Source organism: Lagopus muta, chromosome 9, assembly GCF_023343835.1.
Source record: "Lagopus muta isolate bLagMut1 chromosome 9, bLagMut1 primary, whole genome shotgun sequence".
Taxonomy (NCBI): domain Eukaryota; kingdom Metazoa; phylum Chordata; class Aves; order Galliformes; family Phasianidae; genus Lagopus; species Lagopus muta.
This window is the reverse complement of record NC_064441.1, coordinates 3,355,440-3,370,833: the sequence shown is the minus strand read 5'-3', so window position 1 is coordinate 3,370,833 and position 15,394 is coordinate 3,355,440. Positions and strand designations below refer to the sequence as shown.

General features: G+C 42.1%; 1 long non-coding RNA gene across 1 annotated transcript in view; it reads right to left on the bottom strand.

The window, feature by feature from the left end:
• Window positions 1-3,388: 3,388 nt before the first annotated feature.
• LOC125697808 (uncharacterized) overlaps window positions 3,389-15,394 on the bottom strand; it is a 33,956-nt gene continuing 21,950 nt past the window's right edge. The window contains exon 3 of the long non-coding RNA XR_007378941.1: window positions 3,389-3,538. This is a non-coding gene — a long non-coding RNA (uncharacterized LOC125697808). The remainder of the gene's footprint in view (window positions 3,539-15,394) is intronic.

The following is a 15,394-nucleotide window of genomic DNA, read 5'->3' as shown; positions in this document are numbered from 1 at the left end:
TAATAAACAAAGTTTCAGAAAAATATTTGGGTGAAAGGACAGTGCTGGCACAAGAACATACATAAATTGGTCCTGAAAGATTTAAGTATGCAATTATCATTAGGGCAGCTAGTTTCAGGGCAGCTGTCCAATGGGAACTGTAAAAAGAAATTATAAACGATCAAGCAGCAAGAAAATATCCAAACTGCATTAAAGTTGGATTATTAAATTTCCAAGAAGACTTAATATGTCGCTCACAGCAGCAGAGGTTTGGACCTGCAGGCTGAGGGGGTTTGTTCTGTTGCTGTATACATGCATGACCTGAATGGGATGAGAAGGTAGGCACGAGGATATGTCACTGTGTCATAAGACAGTGGAAATTAGAGGAGAAAAGACCTCTTGTGTCACTCACTCCATTTCCTTGACAGCATGGAATATGAATTCGGCTCAGAGCGATTTCTAATACTCAGGATAAATTGCCCTCATCCTAGCTGCAAACCATTGCTCACATTTATAATCACTGTACCATGCTAAGCAGTTTTTTTTCTATTTATGTTGGCTGCCATCAATGACTCTCACACTGTCTCCCCCTGTATTTGTCACGCTCCTGGGCTGTATATGTTGATGTCTTTCAGTCTCCCCTTGTAAGCAAACCCCTTCTGTCTCATTAAGGAGAACAGCTGTAGCAGTGGTACTAAAATGTACAGACCTGCCAGCTGGGGATGGTTAATAGGGCTGGATCTCTGTGCTGCCAATAGGGAAACCACCTTCAGCTGGTTGGGAATATCGAGGTTGACAGAACTTCCTCCCTCCCCCCCTGAATTTGATCTTTCTTTGGCAGGTACAAGTTAGTTCCTTCACTGCTGCTCCAGTTTCCCTGTTTGAAACATCAGCTCATTCTCCCGAAGGGGAAGGCTGCAGCATTTCCTTCTTGAGCCATCGACTGATCCTTGCACCCACAGTGTCACCTTATTGAAGTGAGCAGTTACGAGTGCCTGAGTGCACACGCACTGAATCAAAACCACCTGAAAAAGAGCAGTGCCAGGGCGATGTGTCAGTGTGGGATCTGTGGTGTGGGTATGGCTGGTGCTGGGCCCTACCAGCACTCTGCTACTGCATCCTGTGAGATGGAGAGGGCAGCTGCTGGAGCTGCATCAAAAAAGCACTGCTGATGCTGAGGAGAACAATTGTCAAAGCAGGTTTATCTTGGTTGTCATTGATTTTTTAACTTGGAACATTGCCCAATCCCTGAGATATAGTAGGAAAGATCCCAAAAAGTTGGTAGATCTTAAATATAAAACTCGTGTGCAGCCCACTGCTGATTGTAGGCAAAGTTTGCATACAAATCCTGGCCCACTGGATGAGGGAGAATTTTATTCTAATTTTTGCTGCTTTGCATCCAATGCAGTCACTGTGCAATTTCAGCTGTAAAATTATCTTTGAGAACATAGTTTGAGTTCCATTTAATTCCATCCTTCAGATGGGTCTTCTCAGGGTATTTCCTTAAACTGAATACAAAGGAACACATAAATATGGTTATCAGTCAAAAGGAAATGATTGGAGGAAGGATTTATAGTTATTTAGTAGTCTATGGTGGGAAGCTATTGATGTGGAAAGGGCTGAAGGCCCTCATGCACATGGCATTAAGCATTTATGGTATAGATTAAGCAAAAAAGTAGAATGCAGAAACTTTCTAATGAGAAATATTGTAATATCTGGAAATGTGAAAGGAAAAAAAAAATTGAGGATAGCTGTTTTCTCTCTAAGAACGAGAAAATGATGTGGATTACAAGAAGCTTTATTCATTTCAATAGGTTAAGATGGAGTTGCTGAAAACTGGTAAACTCTTTACTTTCTAACAGGTCAAACTGAGTATAGGAGAGTGGTTTTTCTTCTTTCTTACATTTAACTTTGGGGACGTTTTCCCATGCAGTGAAACACGCACCTCCCTGGAGCAATGAAGGTTTATACCTGCAAGGAGTCTGCTCCCAGGAGAAGGTGGTTCTGAGTATCCAGCATTTCTGAAAAATGATTTTGAAAAGTCATTGCTGGCCGGTTGAAAATCAGATGCTCTGCTTTTTAAAGCAGATGTGACATTGTGGAGCTTATAGACAGGAGGCAGATCAATTCTGTACTTGGGCACGAGGGGGAATGGCTTTAAATGAGAAGAGAGGAGATAGAGGTTGGATGTTAAGGGGAAATTTTTCATTCAGAGGGCAGGGAGACCCCAGCACTGCTGCCCAGAGCTCTGTGCCCCATCCCTGGAGGTGCTCAAGGACATGGATGGGCCCTGGGCAGCCTGAGCTGGTGGAGGCTGTCAGCCCATGGCAGGGGTTGTGGCTGGTGGCCCCCATCCCTGATCTCTGCTGCTTGTATCCCTCCTGTTCCGTGCTCTGACTACTTCCTGAGCTTTCAGGAGTGCCACAGAGGACAGTCCCCACATGCCCTGCAGGCTTGGCAATTTCCTGTCATCAAGAGCACTTACAGCCATATGCTTAATAAAAACCCTTCACAATGCACCAAGTAAACAGTGGCTCAGAAATCACCTACTCATTTATGTGCACGACAGACCCCGTTTCCATCTCAGCTGCTGGTCTTCTGCATCAGCCCCACAGGGGATATTTATCATATCGCTTCCTAAACCTGCATTAGTGGCTGCAGAGCTCAGGTTTAACCTGCCCAGATCTTTGGAGACCCTTGCAAAACAGAGGCCTGCCAGTGCAGTTTCGAGTCGTTTGAAGTTTCCTCTGATAGCTCTAATTGCTTTCAGCGTGTGAGCGATTTGTGGCCGTTCCGATTCTGCTTCCTCTCATTTGCCTGACTGTAAAAGCAACGTCTCAGTGCAGATGCATCAAGTGAGAAAGGCACGAACTGCAGAAAGAAAAGCATGATTCATTTGCTGAGGTGTTGCACTGTAGCAAGACCAGGAGCGGAGCTGACTGCAAGCCATGCCCTTTATCTGCTGCATCACCTTGGATGCATCACTTGTTTCCTGTTGATGCGCACTTTAAACATGCTATGAATGAGCTGGTCTGACAAACACTGTCTGAAGAGCAGGGGACTGGGAGGACAGACTGGGGTCTTTGAGCTGATTCTCTTGCAGTTGTGTAAAGGAATGTGGAAACTGTGAAACACAGCGTGCTGGAGTAGGAATGGGATATGGTTGGAATATATTGTGTATTCATACCATGAATAATAACACAACAGGGCCCTGGCTGTTGATATAAAACAAATAATAAGAGAAAATAGTCGTTGACAACTCATTATAAAATGAACCCAAATGTATTTAGTGGTAAATGAGGAAAATAATAAGCAAGGCAGAACTTCTGCAGAGTGAGCTATTCATCTCTGAATCCCCTTCTCAAGCGAAAACTGGAGATAATTGGTGATCTCTCTATTATGTTTGCAGGTGTTGGGGATCTGGGGGCATTCAGCATCAGCTGTGCATCCAGAAGATTGCTGGCTTCTTACCAAAGAGCTGAAATCTCATTCTCCTCTCTGTTCTTTTAATGAAGCTCGCAGATGCCCCTTTATCTCATTTGATAAGCAGCTGAAGTTCCTGGAAAAGGAGCAGGAAATGAGTGGAAGAAAGCAGCAGAAAGGTGTGAGCTGGGCAACTCAGTGCTGAAATAGGTGAAGGAAAAGGGTGAACCAACCTTTCTGCATTTCCCTGACAAAAGGCTTGAAAGTGCATGCATAAAAGAGGCTTCTGAAAGTTCAGAGGGGTGAGGAGAAACCCTGGAATGGAAATCCCATGGTGATGGAGCCTCACTGTGCTATTTTGATGCTTCCTGGAGGGAAGTATGGGCATCTTGCTTCTCCAACCTTTGAGCTGAAGTGGTACACCAGCTGAAGTCCTTCACTCTTCCCTATCTGAAAGGGCTTCATTTCTGACAAAAGGTTCAGTGTTACAAAGAGATATACCAAATCTTCATGTGTCCCGTGCTTCAGCAAAGCACTGACAGCAGCAATAAAGCCCCTGAGGTGAGATGTTCTGGGGTTATCTCTGAGGAAAGCCGCTCTTCACCCGGCTGCCAATTGCAAATGAACTGAGTTACAAAATTTCTCTTTAATGCCACCTTTCCATATCCCTGAGGTTAATTCTGAAATATGCATGAAATGTAATTAGTGCAGATTCGTTTCTGCCAGCACGTTTTACACAAGTGGCTCCCGGTGGCAGATCTGGATGTATTCATAATAAAATGATTCAGTTAAATGTAATACCACTTGGTATGCAGCAAGAGTGTTGTTTGTCTTCACAGCACTTTAATGATGCACTGCAGTCTTTGGTATCGAGGCACTACCTGCATCCCAATGAAGAGCTGTGGTTGCTGTACAGGGGAACGCCTCTGACAACATTTCCTTGAGCTCAGCCCAAACTGCATCCTTTATCTATTGCTTGAGATGCAAGCTGTAGAGCATGTTGTGTCCTGATAGGGGCTATCATGACTTCGGTCATCACTTTGATGCAAGGGGATGTTTATACAGGGCAACAATGCAACAATCTGATTAAAGAGGAAAAATAGGAAGGAGAAAAAAATCAAGCCATCCACTGATCTAATTCTCATGCTGGGTTAAAGAAGCTAGTGTTTCTTAAACATCTCACTCAGAGCTCTAAGAGTATTCTGAACCCTCTCTAAGAAGCTTATTGTCTGTTTCACAGAATTGCAGGACTGCAGTTCTGGACTGGAAGCGATCTGCTGAAGCAGGTTCCCTACAGAAGGTTGCACAGGTAGGCATCCGGATGGGGCTTGTATATCTCCATAGAAGGAGACTCCACAACCTCCATGAACAGCCTGTTCCAGTGCTCTGTCACCCTCACTACAAAGAAGGTCTTCTACGTGGCTATCTGGAACTTCCTACGTTCAAGTGTTAGGCCATTGCTCCTTGCCCTGTTGCTGTGCACCACCAAGAAGAGCCTGGCCTCATCCATTTGCCTCTCACCTCCCTGTAGGCGTTTGTTAACATGAATCAGATTCCCCCTCTGCCAATCTTTCCCCCAGGTTCCTCAGCCTTTCTTTGTAAGGAAGATGATCCAGGCCCTTTATCGTCTTTGTGATAATTGATGATTAATTAATGGAGACACCAACATGGTCTCTTCTTAGAAGCCTATGTGATTAACAATCATCCCATTACAAACTTTCTCAGACATCACTTGGTGCTCTCTTGAGCATTGCCATCCTGCCTGGTTTATATCTACGACTTGCTTTGCCTGATTGAGTCCCCTTCTATTTGTAACTGACCAAGACTTCTTCCCCTACCACCCTGCTATAAAACACTGGTATCCATTTGTTGGGACGTATCAGAATTTCCTTGGAAAATGAATCAATTCCTGTATGCTTTCTATTTATGACTACAAAGGAAATTAGGATTTGGAACACTAAGTATGAATTTAATTTTATTAGTAGCAAAATATTACTTAGACTGACATTGTTTTCAGTGTATATATAACTTCAGATTAGCTGTTGAAATTGAACGCTCTGTGAGCTACAATCAGAATCAAACAAAAGATGACTAATTGCTGCAAGAGAGAAGCATCGCTGGGTGCTTCTATTGCAGGGACAAAACCATCTAAAAACCTGTTTTTGGTAGTGGTATTCAGAAGTTACATATATGTCTGAAGTTAGATAATTAATTTGTTCTGATGTAACAAGAAAAGATGAAGACCCAAAGTGCAGACAGTACTTGACAATATGGCCTGATGTTCAGAAGGTGATACCGACGTGGCAGTGCTGAGCAGCCCCTGGTTTGGAGACTTGTGTTGGGCTGAGTCTCTTCTTCTTTAGGCATGTTGGGTCTCTTACTCGTTTGTCAACCTTAAAGCAGTAGTAATGGAGCAGTTGGTGAAACAGGAGGAAGGGCACTTGTTCCTTCAGGATTATGAAATACTGCTGTATGCAGAACTCATGAAAAAGCCGTGTTCCTGCAGTATGGAAACAGCCTTCAAATAGTCTGGGCTTGCTCTGAAGGGCATCACCTTGCAAAATGAAGCCTAAACCGAAATTTTGAGGAAGTACCTATTTGAAGCTAAGAAAAATGGTTATCACTGTTATTTTTGCAAATCTTTTCTCTTGCTTCGTACCACTTATCCTCATCTCTTTTATGTCTGCAGACAGCGTTTGACATAAGTGCTAAAGAAACTCAAGAAACAAGATAAGATGTTGCCGCATGGTGATTTGGGAAAAGACACTTAAGTACCTGATCTGATTCCAGCTGCAAGAAGAATCATGAATTTGATCTGAAATGTTCCCTTTTTCAGTACCTTTTTCTGAAGTTAAACGCTTCCTTAGGGAAAGCTTGTAATAAAATATTACCCTTATGACAGAGAATTGTCTCAGAAAAGAGTGAAATACATGTCTAGTACTTGTTTAGATGAATTTAGCTCTTCCGTAGAGTTAATCTGCTTCACAGATGGGGGTGATCTAGATTTATTTCTTCAGCTATTTTCTTCAGCCTAGTTTCTTGACCAAAGGTTGTGTGTTATTGCTAAATTTAGTTTTAGCTTTTTAGTATTTGGACTCATGGGGAATGGCCAAATACCTGTGTGGGCTCAGCCTGCATGACCATGAGGTGAGCCTTTGGGAAACTCCTCTTGCTTCTCCTCCACCTGAGCCACTCTCCATCCTCACTCCTTTCTTCTCTGCAGAGGAGATTGGAGAGCGCTGTCCTGCTGCTCAGAAGTGCTGGGCTGGCACATGTGGAGCACTTGGATGTGAAGATAAGAATGCATAGTGCAAATATCTGCGAAACCTGTGTTTTCTGAGTTTTAGGCCTCCATTTTCACTTTGGTGTGGGAGCGTTTGATGCACTCTATGCTGTTGTATTTTCCCCTTTTAACCTTTATGCAATTTTAGATGCTGATTTTCTCGAACGGAGTCATGACTGTCTTCCAGTAGTACATCTGAGTGTCATGACCAAGATTGCTCCTGCAAGGTACCCATCCACAGTGCATCAATCATGCCTTGGGGTGCTGGTCATGTCCTGCACTGTTTGCGCTCTGAGTAGTAGAGAGCTGCAGTCTGTTGTGCCATGTCTGACAGCCTCGACACAGCCAGCCTCAGTGCTTATATATCTTAGTGTCTGCTCCTTGCTTTGCTCAGTAGTTATAACCTATTGTCCCTTGCTCCATGTTTAAATCCTGGTTATGAGTCCATCTGAACACTGAGCCTGCTGCTCTGCACCCACAGAAGAGCAGAGTGTCCCAGGAGGTGACCTTGTGGCACTACAAGTTGTTCTTACACTAAAATCTTTTGCTAATGGAGGCTCCATTCGTTCCTCAAGCAATTTATGCTGAGCTTACTTTCTCCTTAACGTTAAAAAGCTTTTTCTAAAGCATTAGTGTTCTCCTTACTGCAATTTGAGGTCCCTCCTGCTTGTCTTATCCCCCTGTGGTCATGGACAGCAGATTATTACTTTCTTTTGGTGCAACAGCTTCTAGGGAACTGGAGAAGGTGGAATGAAACAAGTTGTTTCTCACTTAAGTGACTAAATAAGGTCTTGTAAAGGGTAGCTTCACACTGCATCACTTTAATGAAATTTTCTTGTGTGCAAGAACGTTCCTGATAGTTTTGGCCAGACTTTACTTACTAGAATCCATTAATACTATGGACTTAAGCGTGAAGATCAAACAGTTGTTTATGCTGTAGGTTTTCTGCAGTTTAGTTGTATGCTATGGCTGCAAGAACTGCTGTATTTTCCTACATTCAAACAAGAATATACAATCTTATTATCTCATAAGGCCTCAGAGAAATAATGTGAAAGTTTTGTGGGAGGAACTTGGAAAACGATACGGATTTGCTTCTAGGAAAAATACACAAGTTGTTTTTGTATGTTGGATTTTCGTTAGGAGAGGAAATATTTCAAAAGCAGGAATTGCCAGATAGCTTTTGTTGTTATTGCAGGCTGTGCAGAAGCAGGAGTTTTGCACTGTGAGGAACTGCTGAGTGAGCTGTTACAATGGATACATTTCAAATGCCTGTCATAGTTCTCTTTTCTACACTTAAAATGGGGCTATATCCATGATACTTCTGTCCAAAGGAATGTGATGACTCTGAGCAAGTTTGCAATGAGTAGTCATTTTCATTGCATTCTTATAATGCTGTACCTGCATGGCTGTGCATGCACAGGGGAAGGGTTTTCACCTGGGCAGGTGTCCTTTGGACCCATGGCTGTGACAATTCATAGTGAAGATGCTTCAGGTTTCATGGGTGTTGAGTTCACCTGCCAGGAAGGCAGTGTCCCTGGAGTAGCCTGATTAACACTCCCTTCAAGGCCTGCTGGCTCTGGGATGGATGTCCCAGGTAGAGGATATTCAGTATTTATTCTTCTGATATCTAATGTAATGGTAGCTCAGTTTGTTTAGAATCGGGCTTTGACAGGATCAGACATTTTTAATGAATAAAAAAAGGAGGAAAAAAAAAATCAATGCCAACTGCTCTGCGATTTGCATTTCAGATGCTAATAATTCTCCAATTTCAGAGCACATATGCATAAGATGACTGTAATGAAGATACACAGAGCAAGACAATATTTCATCTCAGTTTCTGTTTTCCCCTACATAATTAGCTCAACACAGCATCCACTGCTGTCTCCTCAGTGACTGGCAGTGGGCAGAAAACCAAACATCGGTTGGTTGTCATGGCAATGCTGAGTTCTAGCGCTGTGGCCCTGGATGCAAGTAAGCCCAGGCTTTAACTGGGAGCACAAATGGAGCCATAAAGGTGTAGCAAAGTCCTTCTCCTGTAATCTTTCAAGGAATTGGCTTCTCATGCAGTTTTACCCACACTGATAAAAAAAAGATGTCAAAACAACAACAGATTTTTCCACCGCCTGGCAAAGGAAGATGCTGAATTCATAGAGTGGTTGGGGAAGTGCAGTTTGGTGTCATTGCTTTTCTAAGAGCTGGGATAAACACAGAAAGCACAACGCACTCCTTGCTCTGAGAAATGTGCAACATGTGGTAGAAATCCTGATTTATTTATTATTTTTTTTTTTCAAACAGGAGCTAGACAACTGCTAGTTTCAACTCTGGGCTGTGCCAGTTGAAGATTTAATAATAAGTAATAAGATTTAAACAGGTTTATATATCTGGCTTACTGTGGGGTTTGGAGGAAATGGGGCTGAGTTAAAAGTCCACTGCAAACGCACTGAAAAACAGCAGCCTGAGTCAAATGGACCCATTCAAAGTTCTTCTGGTATCTCGTGGGCAAAAACTTCTCTATATAACGACAAGCACTTGATGTTCTTGCTGCCTTGACCTCAGTGTTGTGACACCAAATCCAGCTCACGCCCTCAGCCTTTCCCTGCTTCCAAAGTGCTGACGCAGAGGTTAATGTGAAGGCAACTCTTGGCTTTGCTGAAGAAGAAATGCTCTCAGAGGAACATTACTCCAAAGATGTGGGAAGAAATAATAAGAATAATATTCATTTCCTGGAAAAGAGGCTTCTCTAAATGTTATATTAGGACTTATCTAACTACAGGTGTTCTGTCAGTTTACTGAGATTAATGTGAGCAAAACGATGTACCCAGCTCCAGATACACTACAGTTATGGCAACAGAATTAGCTCTACTTCCTTGAATATGAGAATAATATTCTCTTCTATGTAATATTCCTGTCTTCCATATTGACTTATTAAAAATAGCCTTACAAAACCAGAGCTCTATTTTAAATAGGAAACAACCTATTTAAAACAACAAAAGCACAGGTGCAAAGGTGATGTTCTTCAAAGGTTCGCCCAAGGAAAGATTTTAAGAACATGCCAAAATTTAAGTTAGTCACTTGAAGATGAGACCAAGGGTTTCCATCAGGGATGGTGTAGCAAGGGAATTCCTTGTTTCAGTTCTTCCATCTTGGAAATAAATTCGAAGATGAAGCCTCCATGAATCTCATAAAATAAATGTATGCAACACCTTTGTGTGAGATTCCTACATTTAAATATGCATAGTTGGAATACCAATGGGTGGTGTATGTTCCAGCTTGAATGGCAAACACGTGTCATCTGAAATTGTAGATAGAAATGGTTGCTGCATGAATTATTTTGCATTTAAAATAAGAGGTGCCACCAATTCTTCCTCAAATGGCATCTTTTGAAAAGCTGTTCTGATTAGCTGAAGCCAGACTGTAAATTAATGAATATCAGACAAAGGAAAGTAACATATCTGCCCTGATTTTCTCCTGCTTTAATGGAGATTGGTGTGTATCTCTAAAGCCCTGTGGGCAATGACTGAGAAAACCATGAGGTGTTTGGACAGAGAAGTGTCCACAGCCCTTGAGAAGGAGTTTCCTTCAAAGCACTGAATACATCCACGGGGATTTGGATAGAATTTACATCCCTTAACTACCAGATGGTTGGCTCCCATCCTGCCCCTGGTCTGCAGCTTTGTCATTGTCTCAGTTAATGATCCACAGCACATAATATAAGTTTTGTCTGCCCATGCTGTCACTGCTGCTTGCTTTTGTGTCTTGATGGCTGAAAGTCCACCAAATGAGGTGGGTGTAGGTTGTGACTCAGTAACCCCTGTGAGCTGTCTTGTCTCTCGTATCGGGCATTTTTTCTTTGCCCATAGAATCCCTCTGGTTTACATGCATCATTTTTAATTTATAACAAATTGGACACTAGGGATGTGTTCCTTCATTGCCTTATTGATTCTGAAATTACTGGAGCATTTTTCTGCCTTGCCTATGCTAGGAAGGGAAGATAATTTTTTTCTTAGAAGTCTGATCTCACTGTTGTCATAAACTTAGTGTTGGAATGGACGCCAGGAGCAGCTGACATACCTCTTCTGCTATGGAGGAGGATGATGTTGGGTGCAGGATGGGAAGAAAAAAAACCAGAAGATACTGTTGACGTGTATAGTTTGCTTCATTTGTTTTAAAGGTAAAATCTGTCGAAGTCTAATTTCCTCAAAGCTTAATAATTTTCTGGTTGGTTGGCAATGTGGTGCAGGAAGGAGATGTAGGTTTGGCTGCACATCACTGGGGAGGGAACACTGCTGTCCAAGTTGCTGCACTGTTGAGGGCATGACTTACTGTATCTCTTACAAAACCAGGCACCAGTTCTGCATCAATGGATCCTGAATCCTGCTTCAAGCCATAGTTCTGTCCATATACAGGCTGCTGTAAGATTTGTGTATGCAGGTTAGGATTGCCACAATACTGACTTTCAGAGGCTTTGTTCTCTCTGCCTCATAGCAGAGGAGAAAGTGCACTTCACAATTGTTCAAGATTATCAAAGAATGGAAAAGAAAAATATACATGAAAGCCCTTTTCTGCTATTTTTATGCCATTATTATGAAAAAAATAAGACAATTTGCAGACATTTTTTGCAAGAAATACAAATGTTGTAACTAGGAGGGACGACTTACACAGCAAACTCTTGCTGAGAGATGAGGCATACATTGCTTCTGTATCACCAAATACTTTCTTTCGGTGCCCTTTAAGCAATAAAAGCAGGAGGAAAAAATACTCAGCTACAGCCACAAGCAATCAGTGTGATGGAAACGGTGAGAAATGCCTTTTACTATCATGGGCATACAGTACCTCTCCACGAGTATACTATGTACCATAGGTACAAAATCAGATGCAGTAATACAGAAAATGCCTGCCTTAAACTTTGCAAAGTGTCTGCTACCCGAATGGAACAAAAACACAGCTCATCTGGGAGATTTTGCTGAGAACTGAAGGTGACGTACTGTGTTCTCTTGCGTGTATGATATCCTGGGTGCCACTAAATTACTGGTAATTGAGTGCAGACCGGGGGATTATTTACGTCTTTGTCCCATCGGAGTGACAAAAGGCAGCCTTGGGGTGCTGATCACTTTATTCACCTCCCCGCTCTCAATATATTCTCAAGGCTGTTGCTTCTGCTCTTGTCGCAGCCCTACATCAGCATTTTCCTATCATCACCTCCAGGAGCGCTCCCTTAATTTCTGCCTCGTTTAGCCCTCGACTATAAATAACAGTAACTGCTCGCAGAACCGAGTCTTACAGAGCACTACCCTGGAGACTGCTCAAAACCTGAACATTTCAGTGGTTTGACAGCCTTTCCAGACTAACACCTAATACATACTAATCCTCATGCCAGGTGCAAATCCATAATTATAACCCACTGTCAACAGCAGAGGCAAAATAATTCAGAGTAGTCCAGTGACAGAGAAGTGTTTGTCGAGCCATTTTCTCTCTGTAGTTCTCTCTCCCCTGGTTCCCCAGTGAATATGATGGGAAAATAAATATGGATCTTTATGTCCATTTCCAGGAATGCAGTTGTCTCTGTGTGTACGGCACCCAGGAGGGCTGTAAGGAATAAATTAGTGATCTGCTGCGTGCATGTGTCAGCTATGATCTATGTCTCTGTTTGGCTGCATCTACAGAGCTAAATATTTTAGGTAAGGAAGACTTATAGTACTATGAATGTCACTGACAAGCACAAGTAACGAGGAGATTATTGAGTTCTTTGGGGTCTTTTCTTCACCTATTGCTGCTATCCCTGCTGTGGAGAGTGGGAGGCTGGGGCAGTACTGGGCTCCTTGGAGGATGTCACACAGAAGCCACTAATATGGCTCACTGGTGATAAAGTCCCCATCTTTTTTGGTGTAAAAGGAGTGAGGCCGCTTTGTGGATCTGACTCTGTAATTAGGGAATGATTTTCTTCTTCAGACAGCTGCTTGTGTGCAGACAACTCACTGATGCAGCGGCCGGGATGTGCAAATGAGATAGAGCCTATGTTTTGTGCTCATTAAAGGTGCTAGAAATCTCATATGGCTGCCATCTGCCACCTTGTTTGTTGAGTTTGATTGTTAGTCAATGAATGGTTCCACTGAAGCTCAGTGATTAATCTCCAGCATATGATTCTCTTTATCATGAGAAAGGATTGCAGAATTTTGTTCTTATTATAAAATGGTACAAATGTGCAAATTCTCTTCAAAAGAGATTGGGATTCGTTGAACAGATAAGTACCCAAATGGGGAAATTAGCAGTGAGTTTCTGTAGTGCCTATTTACAAACCACAAGCTCCTTGATAATAACAGGGAATGCCTCTGGTAGACACACGGTCTCTAAACCAGCAACGTGGTTCTGCTTAGAGGTTGTGTGCTGGAAGCTGTGCAATGCCTGCAGGTGATTTTAATGACTGACACCAACCTCAACAGGATATCATGAGCCTTGTCTTTCTGGATGGTGAAAGGAATGCTTCACTGACAGGTATTTTCTGTACACTGGCTTGGTTCAATTTGCCTGTAAAGAATGAGATGAATTTTGGGGAAAAGAGGATTATTAATGGCTCTAATCTATTAAACATGCAGCAATCTTTCATCTCCTCCTCTCAAAAAGAATGGTTCAATTAGAATTCTTGGTGTTTGTAATCGCTTGTTGGAATATTTTTCAAACAACAATGCATTAACTCGTTACAGATGCATTTTGCTTTTGCAAGAAATGATTTGACCATAACTGATACTGACAGGGAATATAACCAGTCTAAACAAAGTCTGTCTGCAAACATGGAATCATCATAAGCACTGATTTACTGCCCATGAAATGCTCTGAAGTCAGTGAGGTTGTGTAGGAGATGGATGTGACACATTTTGTTTTTGTGTTCATCTTCAGCTGTTTTCTGAGTGGAGAATGTAAAATGCATGCTCTCTTGCTTTGACTGGGCATCCTTTGGATCTGCATTGTGTATCTACAAAAAGAATTGAAAAGCTTTGGATTGATTTATTATGATTGAAGAAATCTCTTCAAAGGTGTATTGATTTTATTTCTGCATCTCTAGAGTATATTCAGTTTCACCAGTAGTTTTCACTCATGTAAAGAAAACTGTTTACACAGATTTACTTTGGAGCACAGTATTCAAAATAGAAAATAAAGGTTAGATTCCTGACAGAACATTTTTAGTTGTGTAACTGTTCTGCGTTTTGCATTGCTTTGGGAAATGAATGCTTCTAGCAACTAACCTGCAGCATGTACTGATGTGGACAGAATTGATTTGCAGATTTGGGCCACTTGAGATTTAAACACTGATGAGAACAATGAGTTGTGCCCAGCAGAGACTGCTTCAGTGGCCTGTTTGGCCATGCTCGTGTTTCAGGGCAAGCCAACTTTGCCTCCCTGTGCAAGCAAGCGATGACCTTTTGAAAGCTTTCAGGCTCCTCAGTTACCTGGTTGGTTTTTCTGGCCAGGACTGCTGCCCAGTGAGGAAATGCCTGGCCATGTCCCCACTTCTGCCCTTCACCAGCTACCTGGCTACCTCCCATTTCTTAATTATGGGCCTTCTTTACTAGTCCTTCTTCACATCCCTTTCTGTATTGCTGCAGAGCAGCTCAGGGTCTCTCTGTTCAGCCCTATTAGCTGGGAAGGCAGGAATGTGTTACTGGAATATTTAAGGAATAATTCTCTGCCTTTAGACAGTATTTGGGCAGAAATATGAAACATAAAAAGCAAAAAAAAAAAAAAAAAAAAAAAAAAAAGCTGAGGTATGGTAGTTATTTTGACTTTTAAAAGCAACACTTTAAAGAACTGAGGTAGAAATAAATACTATAGCTCTATGGAGTCTCAGGGGAGATACGTGCTTGCTGCCTTTCAGGTGACAACTGATACATTTATCTTTATACATAGAAGAGACTGCCGATTTTGTATGAAGACTGTAAGAAATTATTTAAGCTTCAAGCAACTCTGTGCACAATGCTTTTAGTGGAAAATCAGCAAAGGGAAAACAGCCCTGCCTTCTGAGGGAAGGGTGTTATCAGAAAAATGAATAGGTACGAAGGCAGAACAGGGTGAAGATACAGAGCAAAGATACCTTTTACCCTGAAGAGGGATCTCCTAATCTTGGTGTGGAGGATCTTTCTTGTAACTCAAAGTGTGGGGTATTGCAGTGGTACGTTTGGACTTGCAGATTCAATTTTCTGGAGCACGTTGGAAGACTTCAATATTTCGTGCTCATTTTTGTGTTCAAATTGGTAGCCATTTTAACTATTTGCATGGTAGCCTAACAAAACTTACATTTTGAGTAAATTCTTGTTCTTTTTCAAACTGTTTCCTCCTTAACTTTCCCCACCCTCCAGTTAGCAGCGTGGTTTTATGTCAAGTGCCAAGAGCAAATGGAAGATCCTGGCTTCATGTCCATGGAGGGTGTGCAGTGCTCCTTGTCCATGTGCTAGATAGTGTCTCCTCCAAATAGGAAGGGAATGATGAAGCTGACTAATAGGGAGTATGTTTCTTGGTTAGTATGTATGGATTCTCAAAAATAAAGTGTGGTTTGTTAGAAGCTATTATGAAAGGTAATGTTTAGAGGCACTGACAACACGCTGTACGAACTTGTAAGAAATGCTTTTAATATACTTTAGACCAGGGCTCTAATTTCAGAGCATTACCCTGAATTTCAGTCCGTAAGGCAGTTCCACACAGAGCTTTTAATATCCT